Source organism: Bacillus rossius, chromosome 5, assembly GCF_032445375.1.
Source record: "Bacillus rossius redtenbacheri isolate Brsri chromosome 5, Brsri_v3, whole genome shotgun sequence".
In the NCBI taxonomy this organism is placed as follows: Eukaryota; Metazoa; Arthropoda; class Insecta; order Phasmatodea; family Bacillidae; genus Bacillus; species Bacillus rossius.
Window position 1 is genome coordinate 75,304,181 of NC_086333.1, and position 9,533 is coordinate 75,313,713.

The following is a 9,533-nucleotide window of genomic DNA, read 5'->3' on the forward strand; positions in this document are numbered from 1 at the left end:
AGCTTCGAGTCAGGTAAAACTGTTTTAAGTGTGTCTCAGGCCAAAGCCGAACGGTTATCTTAGTAGACATATCTGGCAACACTGCCCGCTCGTGCCGGCGGCGGCGGCGGCGGTTCGGCGAACAGATGGCCGGCCGGCAGGCGCGGTCTTGCCGGTCTCGTTACGGCGAACAGCTGCCGGCCATGTTGTCGTCATAGCAGGCCCCTTCTTAGAAGGCATGCCGAGAGGTTTTCCGGGAACAGAGGCGAACAACGGCTTCATCTTGAGCTGCATATAAGTTGTCAACAATTACCAACCACATGGACAACTGCAGTGGCGTAGCCTGGATTTGGGTTCGGAAGGAGATCAAGTTTTGTTTGAAGACATAGCAACATGTTTCATTACATATATTTATATGTATGTAACAAAACAAAATGTTTTAATTAAAAATGCATTTGAAATATACGTGTTTAAGGTTGCCGGGTTATGGATACATTTGTAATGATATGAACAGTATATGTACATGAAAAATGTATTTATTACTCGCAGAATACGTTGACGGAAAGTAGTACACCGTAGGCCCAGAACTTCAATGAGTTTAGCATTATTGTCAGCGTGTGAGGTAGAGAAACCCAAGTAGTCTGTAAATACTGCACAAACTCATGGAGCTCATGACTTATTGGGAGCCGGAGCAGAGTGAACCCCCCCCCCCCCCCCCCCCAACATAAACTTGAACCCTCGTCAACATACACACACACACACACACACACACACCATTACTAGACTAGAGACAGCGTATACCCTGAATAGGAAATCCTGCAATCAACTTCTGACAGTAATCCCCACCGAAACTGCCCAATAAATAAGATGACAAGTTATTCGAACATGCTAGAAGCTTCACATCCTAACGTGCTTAACTGAAATAAAATACTTACCTTTGATTAGGAATGATAATTTTAACCTTGCTTGTTTTGCAATGGCAGGAAGTGTGATGTAAAAATGTATGGACATATTACATTGCAGAGAGTTTTTTCTTTCTTTACGTCGTAGGAAACGAAAACAGACAAGGTAAATACGAAAATAATAATATTAATAGTTTTATACATTCAGTAATCATACGTTTGAGCGATGAGTGTTAAGTTTTTTTTTTTTTTACCTAGCTTCTTATTTTATTGAGTTATAAATTTAATTCTACAGATAGACGTCTTGGGAATAAAATCGTACCTAAAAATAGCATTCCTTATTGAGTCCTCTAGGTGTAAACAAATAAGCGTTAAAGCGGAGCTGTGCACAACCATTTTCGTGTGGGTAACAATGAATTCTGAGAGTGACCCGTGCGGTTATCTGCAACACGTGGACACGGAAAGGGAGGGATATAAGTAAGATATACCTTACAGCCGACAGCAAGGTCATTGCTGCATGCGGGGGAAGAGACGGGCGAGTGTAGAACAAAGAAGTCATTGTGCCGTGACGTCGCGCTCTGCTGCTTCCTAGGAGGGCGTTTGCACGAGAGGCCGACTTCCGGAGTCGATACAAACCACCGCTACTGCAGCTTTAAGTTGTTGTTTTTTTCAGTTAAAATTTAATGGTTCTGAGGCCTGTAAACTAAGGGCAGAGACAATACAACAATTTCAATCAATCGTTGTTAGCTAGCTAAAATAGGTTTAAGTCCGCATAGTCAGGGGCGGAGATGCTCCACAGCGCCGAAATACCACAACGCCGAACGTACAATGACGCTGAAAACCATAACGCCAAATGCCAAATTGACTACAACGCCGACAGCTAGAAACTGCTGTATACCACAACGCCGAAATACATTAACGCCGAAAAATGTCATTGCAGGACTGCCACAAAGATTAGGTTAGGTGAGGTGAGGTAAGGTTAGGCTAGGTTAGGCTAACCTAGGTTAGGTTAGGTTAGGTTAGGTTGTGGTATTTCGGCGTTAAGATACATTTAAGAAACACACACAAATTCATTCAGTTGTGTTTAATTTTGCTCCTGTGCCCCCCGCCCCTCCTCGCAGCAACATTTTTCGGCGTTACTGTATTTCGGCGTTGTGGTACACAGCAGTTTTCTAGCTGGCGGCGTGGCGGTCGATTTGGCATTCGGCGTTATGGTATTCGGCGTTATTGTACGTTCGGCGTTGTGGTATTTCGGCGTTGTGGTAACGACCCGTCAGGGGCAGAGACGCAAATCTACAGGATTCGTAAAGGTGGGGCCCGTGCGGCCCGAGAATTTGTACGCGGAGCAGACCGTCAAGTCATCTCTGGATACGTTGCTTGCATGTTGTATACTGTCCATATTTTGGCCTGCATGCGTGAAATATACAGAAAACTTAAAAATAAACCGAAAGTTTTCCATAAAACATAGTTATGACGCTTTTACAAGCGCAAGCGGGCCCCCTCGGTGAAGAGTTTCTTAATTCTTAAAGAAGTGGTAAAGGAGGGGGGGGGGGGGGGGGAAACCCTCGGGATCAGGGGTGTCGTGAGACGGAATGATAAGTGCGAAGTTCGCTGGTGCTTATAGCGCGGTATCGCCTCTAAGCGCAAGGCTCTGAACTGGCGCGCAGTCTTCTCGTAGTGCATAGAACTACTAAGAGATTTGTGCGGTGCCCGTAACATTATCCGGCGGAGAAATGAAGATAAAGGCGCATCGCGAAGTTCTTTTAGTGTTTTCAATGATCTGTCCCGGGAGTTTCGTACCTAAACATCGTTCTTAAAACACTCGTTTTAGCCTCATTGACTCTGGGAAATACTGTTAAAAAACTAAACTCAGAATAAGTTTTATTAATCCGACCTCAGCGTATTTTTAAATGTTTTTCGTAAGATGCCGCCGCGTGGATTCTTCACACCGCATGAGTGTCCGAAGGGGGTGGGGGGAAGGCCCTTAATCAATTTTAATGTTATTTCTTCCATTTTTTAAAATGAAATTCCTTAGGAATCAATGCCGATTTTTCTAAAGTGCTGTGGGCATTGCGGATAAGCTTCATTGACGGATAATCGAGAGTTACACGCTACGACACGACAGCCCAGCCGGATCGTGTGTCGATTAGGATTGGCAACGATATATCAATATAAAGAAATATCGATACTTCAGGTTCAATATCGATAATTTGATATCGATATTTTTGGGCCTATATTTTTTGATATTGATTTTTTTTCAATAATATCGAATTTGAATAAAATAATAGAGTTTTAGTTAAAAAAATTAAAATTATCTGTAAATGAATTTGAAAGAAAAAAAGTAAAAGGATAAAAGCTTGGAAAACTGAAAAATAAATGCTGCTGATTTTGAAAAAAATAGGAAAATATTTATGCTAGTTTCAGTTAAATATAATTAAATTACATATAGCAGAGTTTGTTGTTACCAGCAAAATGAAATACAACTAACTAATTTTTCAATTTTTTATTATTCTTATTATCTTTTCTACATGCTATTGACTTCTTTATCTCTTAACATCTTCAGAAGTTTGTATCAGTAAAAACCATAAAAATTACTTAAAAATAAAAATAAAAATTGTATAAAAACATTGAAACATATAGAGAATTGATTAATTAATATTTAAAAAAAATTTTTGTATCCTCTTTTGCCAGACAGAGCTAAACTTGTATTAGGCAATTCGTTTATATTAGCTTAGCTGTATCAAGAACTCAATATAACATATAGCTAAATATTTCTATAATAAGTTGATCATGGGTAAAAGTTTGTATATTATAATATACCGATATGTTAAAAAATATCGATATTTTATTGGTATAGATATAATTCAAGCGCTCTTTCAAACGGGTGGTAACTCGTGTAGCGGTGATGGCCAAACCAGCACACCTACAACACAAGTCTGTTGCCATCTTGTCCTCTGTAGGCTGCGAAATAGTACTGATGTTTTGAAACACTCTCTCAAGTATCGGAAGAAAATAATATATTATTGTGGAGCTACTTGAGTGTTGGAAACAATACTGGTGTCCAATAGGGACTATCTAATTCAAAACCGGTGGTTTGGGGGGGGGGGGGGGAGGTTTCGTATCCAAACCTTTTCTTCTTAGGGAAGGAAGGTCCATGATGCCAAATTAACTGTAAAAAAGAGAAGGATTAAAAAATAACAATAGTTTGTAACGATTAGTTAAACAATTTACAATAATTAAAGCTCTGTTATTTTTTTTCCCCGATTGAAAAAAAAAAAAAGGAGTGGTAGCTGCACTCCATGCTCCTTACTGGAAATAAAATTATGGAAACCGTCTGCATCCAACTCCTTTAAGAGTTTCATGTATGTGAAAAATCTTCTCTCCTGCAACTACGTCTTAGAACACACCCAGTTCTCTTCTTTCAACATATTTTACCTATACGTATTACTGCACATAGAGTTACACCTATTTTCATGTGGTCGGAGGCTGCAGTTGCAAAACAAGACATATAATTTAGTGGTTGGCATTTTAATATTTACACATTTATGTTACTAAAATACAACTTTTGATGAAATATAATTTAAAAAGCACAAATTTTTTGTGTTTAAGTAGACACAAATACACCCTTAAAAATATAAGACATAAATATAATAAAATCCCAAGTTTGGTAGGACTTTAAACCCTTCAGCCACACCTGGTGTTCAGAAGTCAAAAGTTCTACACTGAAACGGTTATTTTCGCCTTTAGTTCGCTAGCAGCCCAAATGGGAGGATAGGAAGTTAGCAGACCTTACAATATGACCGTGTGGCGGACATATAGAGATGACAAACTCATTGTTTGTGTTTATATGACCTACCTCCTATGACTTTCTATTATAAAACTGAATTTACCCCTTTTTCACTCCTTTAAGGATGTAATTTCATAATTATATGTAGTCTATTTCACTCTTCGGCCCATGAACTATTTATATGCAAAAAAATCATGTCGATACGTTACTCCGTTGCTGCGTGGAAAGACATGCAAATACACTTTCGCATTTATAATATTGGTCAAGTTTGTTGATCACATTTTGAAAATTCTTTTATTCATCGTGATTATTTATTTATTTAATTTTTTATTTATCGTCTTTATTGGTGCCGAAGTTAAGGCGGTACGCCTTTTCTTACACTTAAACCACTTTTCTGCAACTACATCAAATAGTGGAATATTAAAAATTAAGCATGATATAAGCAGATGTTGACTAAATATTAAGAGAACAAATAAAATTTTTAACTTAATGTTCAAATATTAACTACTACAAAAGATTCAACCATAACTAATTTAAAGTAATTAAAAATTTAGCATAGAAATACATAAAAAGGAAAGTAATTAAACATACAGTAAATAGTATCAAAACCGGGAAAAGAAAATAGGTGCTACTACATTAAAACCAGTCACTCGCTCATTCACACACAGATTCAAGCAGTAGGGTAACGGCGAAGTGGTCATGGTAAGCAGTTGATACAAATATGTTTTTTCAGCCTGTACTTAAAGGAAGCTAGATTTTTTGTTTGCCTTGTCGCTTGGTTTAATTTATTCCAGAGCCTGCTACTCACGGTTGCAAAATATCCCGACAGACATTTGGATGAGTGCACTGTGAGAGATAGCATTGGGTTGCGTGTGGATCGCGTGTCATGGCTATGGTAACTATGTAGGTAATTAATACTGGCTGACATATAATGAGGTGATACCTGCTGCAGCACCTTATTAGCAATTTATGGCTGTTTCAATTGTCTGAACAGCGAAATAAAGGCAACGAACTGCATTCTTGCCGCATGGCGATCAATAAGGCAATGCAGCGTGTCAACCGCATTGGGAAAGCGGCCAACCTTCCACGCTGTGTTACTGTCAAAGGAATAAAAATAGACCCCTTTCGACACAGCCTACAGGCGTAGGTAGATTTCGAAGTACCTATTATGGAAATATTTTGGAAACTTCTATAAACTCCTGGATCATTTTAATAACTTTTTTCGAAGTACCTATACATTCTGAAAATATTTTGGAAACTTCTGTAAACTCCTGGAAGTTTTAAGAACTTAATGTAGACTATATGATCGGCAATATGAAAAAAAAAAAAGGATCGATTTAACATTTTCTTATATTCCAATCAGCGAATATATTTTGAATGTTTTTAACTTATGCATCCAGCACAGAATGTTTTAACGAATGTCATATTATGTCTACTAAGGTAGTATGCAATTATTTATGACCTCCAAACCCTTTTCAACACTTTTCATCACTTGCACTAACACATTGCCGTATAAAATATTTTTTGGACAAAGTTTTAAGGTAATATTAATATGGTTATTAATAAATTCTGACGAATTTAATAATATGAAAGTTTTTTTAAAAAATTTCAATCCCGGTTTTTACGTTAATAGTTTGTTTCATCAAAAAATGTTTCAGCCAAAGATTTTAGATAAAGTTTAGGAGTTTTACAATAAATTATAATGGATTTGATAATATATCTATTAAAAAAGTAATGACATTTTGTCTTTCTACCGTTGTTATTTATACCCCTTGCAGTAATGGTTTGTATTATCTAAAATTGTTTCAGACAAAAGTTTTAGGTAAAAATTATAAGATTTACAAACAATTTGAACGAATTTGATAGTGTACCTACTAAAGGAGTTATTTTTTTTTTTAAATCTACCACTCATTTTTTCAACCCATTTCAAGCAATGGCTCATCTAATCAAAAATTGTTTTAAATAAAAATTATAATAAATATTTTTTACAAACAACTTGAACGAATTTGATGGTGTGCATACTAAGGGAGTCATGAATTTTTTTTATCATTCAAACCCTATTTATTCCAGCCACCCCTTGCAGCAATGGTTGGTCGTATAAACTTTTGATTTGACGATGTTTTTGAGGTATATGGACCATGAAATGAAAAGCTATATAATTGTTTTCCGGAAGTAGCACCATGGTAACGGCTACAATAAGGTAGTATTTATTTGAAATCTACCTAAAAGAGTAAGTGTAGCTGCCATTGTCAACTGTCAAAACCACATGGCACGAAGAATGCTAAGTAATAATTATTTGAGTTACGAAGTAATATAGAGCCTGTGTATAAATTTTGATATGTAAAGCGTCAATTAAATTTGGTGAGTACCTTTATTCACTGCAGTTAATCGCCATAGGAAAAAAAAGTGGACATTTTAGAGTGACGTTACTAGATCAAAAATTCGAGTGTCTATTGAATAGGGAGAGTGAAACTAGTTTTCTTGCTCAACAGAGGTTTCTCTTGAGTTTATATTTTTACTCTTGAATCACGTTGATTTGAAGCTGGGGTTATATTATTTCGTTTTTAAATGAAATTAAACCTTTTCTTCTCAATTTTGTATTTCATGTGTTCATCAAGACTTCCACGACTGTGTCTGTTACTTTTTACAATTTAAAGTTAGGTATAGGGTTTGTAACGTCTTGAAACTTTCGTGCTTACCGGTACTGTATCAGCGATCGTAGTTTTCTTGCGTAAATTATAAACCGGAATTTAATAAAGTTGATATAAATAAGTAGCACGTATTATGCCTATTAGGATTCCTTTTAAAAGCCTAGGTGGTTTAATTCAACGTAGTTCTTGTTCTGCAGCAATACCAAACTCATTCTCATGTTTTCTACGCTCTGTTGGCTGTGCGCAGCGCATGTTCATTGACCGCAAACAAGCACGGTAAAAACGTACAAAGCAAGGTTACCCAGGCAGACGTAGTCCCAGTCGGTTTTAATGAGGCATGTTCTACTGTGGGTGTTGTACCGGTCGAACGCTGGCGTCACGTAGACTGCCTAGCCATTCTTTTTCTCTTTCTAACTCCAGCGCGATCAATAATCTACACGAGATGTGGCAACGTTGCAGTGGGTCGGCTGACGTGTTGGGTGGAAAATAGACCCTTCGCTGGAAATTCTAGCGTATCATTCCGCAGCCCGCTGTGTCACGGTTTTGAGAATGGGGAGAGGGGAGAATGCTTGAAAGCGATTCGTGGATTGGCCGACTTCAGCTTTGGCGCCATCCTGTTATTTTTTTCCTACTTAAAAATACTAGAGTTTAAGCGATAATTATTGTTAAAAGAAATTAAAGGGAAACTTAGCTTTTATAATAATTTAATTTAAAATGTTAAATATTAGTAATTTTTACGCACTGTGCTAATATTTTTTTTGTATTTCCCATTAAAATTTCAAGAAAATAAGCGGCTTGATTGTGGTGTTACGCCGGTGAATTAAATTTGAACCCTATTTCGGGGGGGGGGGGGGGGGGGGGGGGGGGGGGGGAGAAGAGAGGAGGAGAGAAGACTAAATTATTATTATTCTACTTTGGAGGGCATAGAAAAGGAACGAAGAAAATAAATAACATATTATCTACTTTGATATTAAATATTGTTTTAAAATTAAAAAACCTATTACGTACATTTGAGAAAAAAAAATTAATACGATTTAAAAATTTTGGTATGGCTGTTGTCTGTATGCCTGCTATTTACAATTAGGTATTATATTTAGGTTAATTAAGAATTCCGCTATCGGAATGTGAATTATGTATAAAAAAAACCATTTGAATGGAATGAAACATGAAAATATACAATTGCAAATGTTCCAAATGCTAAAACATTTTAAATTTTTGCTAGGACATATCATGCAATAGCTTGTTTTGTACAAGATAAATATAAACCTGATTACAGGGAAAAAATTTTCAAGCCACTCAGCATTATTTTTAATTATTTAACATATTTTCCGATATTCAGGTAGACCATTGTTTCAAGAACACATTTGAAGCAGTAACTTGTTGTACCTTTTGGGATGATCATAGTTATTCATTGTTGATACTGACAGCACTGGATTCACCAATGGTGAATTAGAGCATGGTTATTTTGCATGCCGAGCAATGCAGACAGGCAACCTACGCTCACAGCACAACTCTGGAAGATCTGGTCCAAGTGGAAAATGAGACGGGCATTACTTACCCCTGCAACCTGCCGCTGCTCTATCCAAAGGAAGGACACGTGTGTCACGTGGTACCCAGTGAATACTGGTGACACCACTAACGCTTGTTGATTAGATGCTATCTGTCCTACAAGGTGTTTACTCACTGGTAAATAATATACAGTCCCTTCCATTTATGTTCGCAGGACCATCGAGAGGAAATAAGGTCCCAGGGCAAATGTAATAAGACAAATTTTCAAAACCCACAATTTAAAAAAAATAATTGAAAATACTGTAAAAATTACCTACTGGCCATAACTGTAAATGCAATCTGCAAGTATTGTTTAACTTGTAAGATTTCCAATGAATATATTAGCAATAGACTTGTAATTGTCCTACTGTTGGGGCATTCTCAGGTATAATAATTTTTCGAAACTCAACTGGGTCCCCATGGTGCCCGGGCATTTTGCTCCCTCTGCCTGTCTCGGACGGCTCTGTAATGTTTGCAGTTCACGTCAGAAAACGTATCCCAACATACGTTCCACTTCAACCATGTTCGCTCCGATCCGGTAGGGCAGAGCTTATGAGACGACAAGTGTCGAAGTAGGGTGATGGTCCAGATTGAACGAATGACAACACTCATCTACACATCAGAACGACAGGTTCACAGACACGATGTCCGAGATGCAAGGCAAGG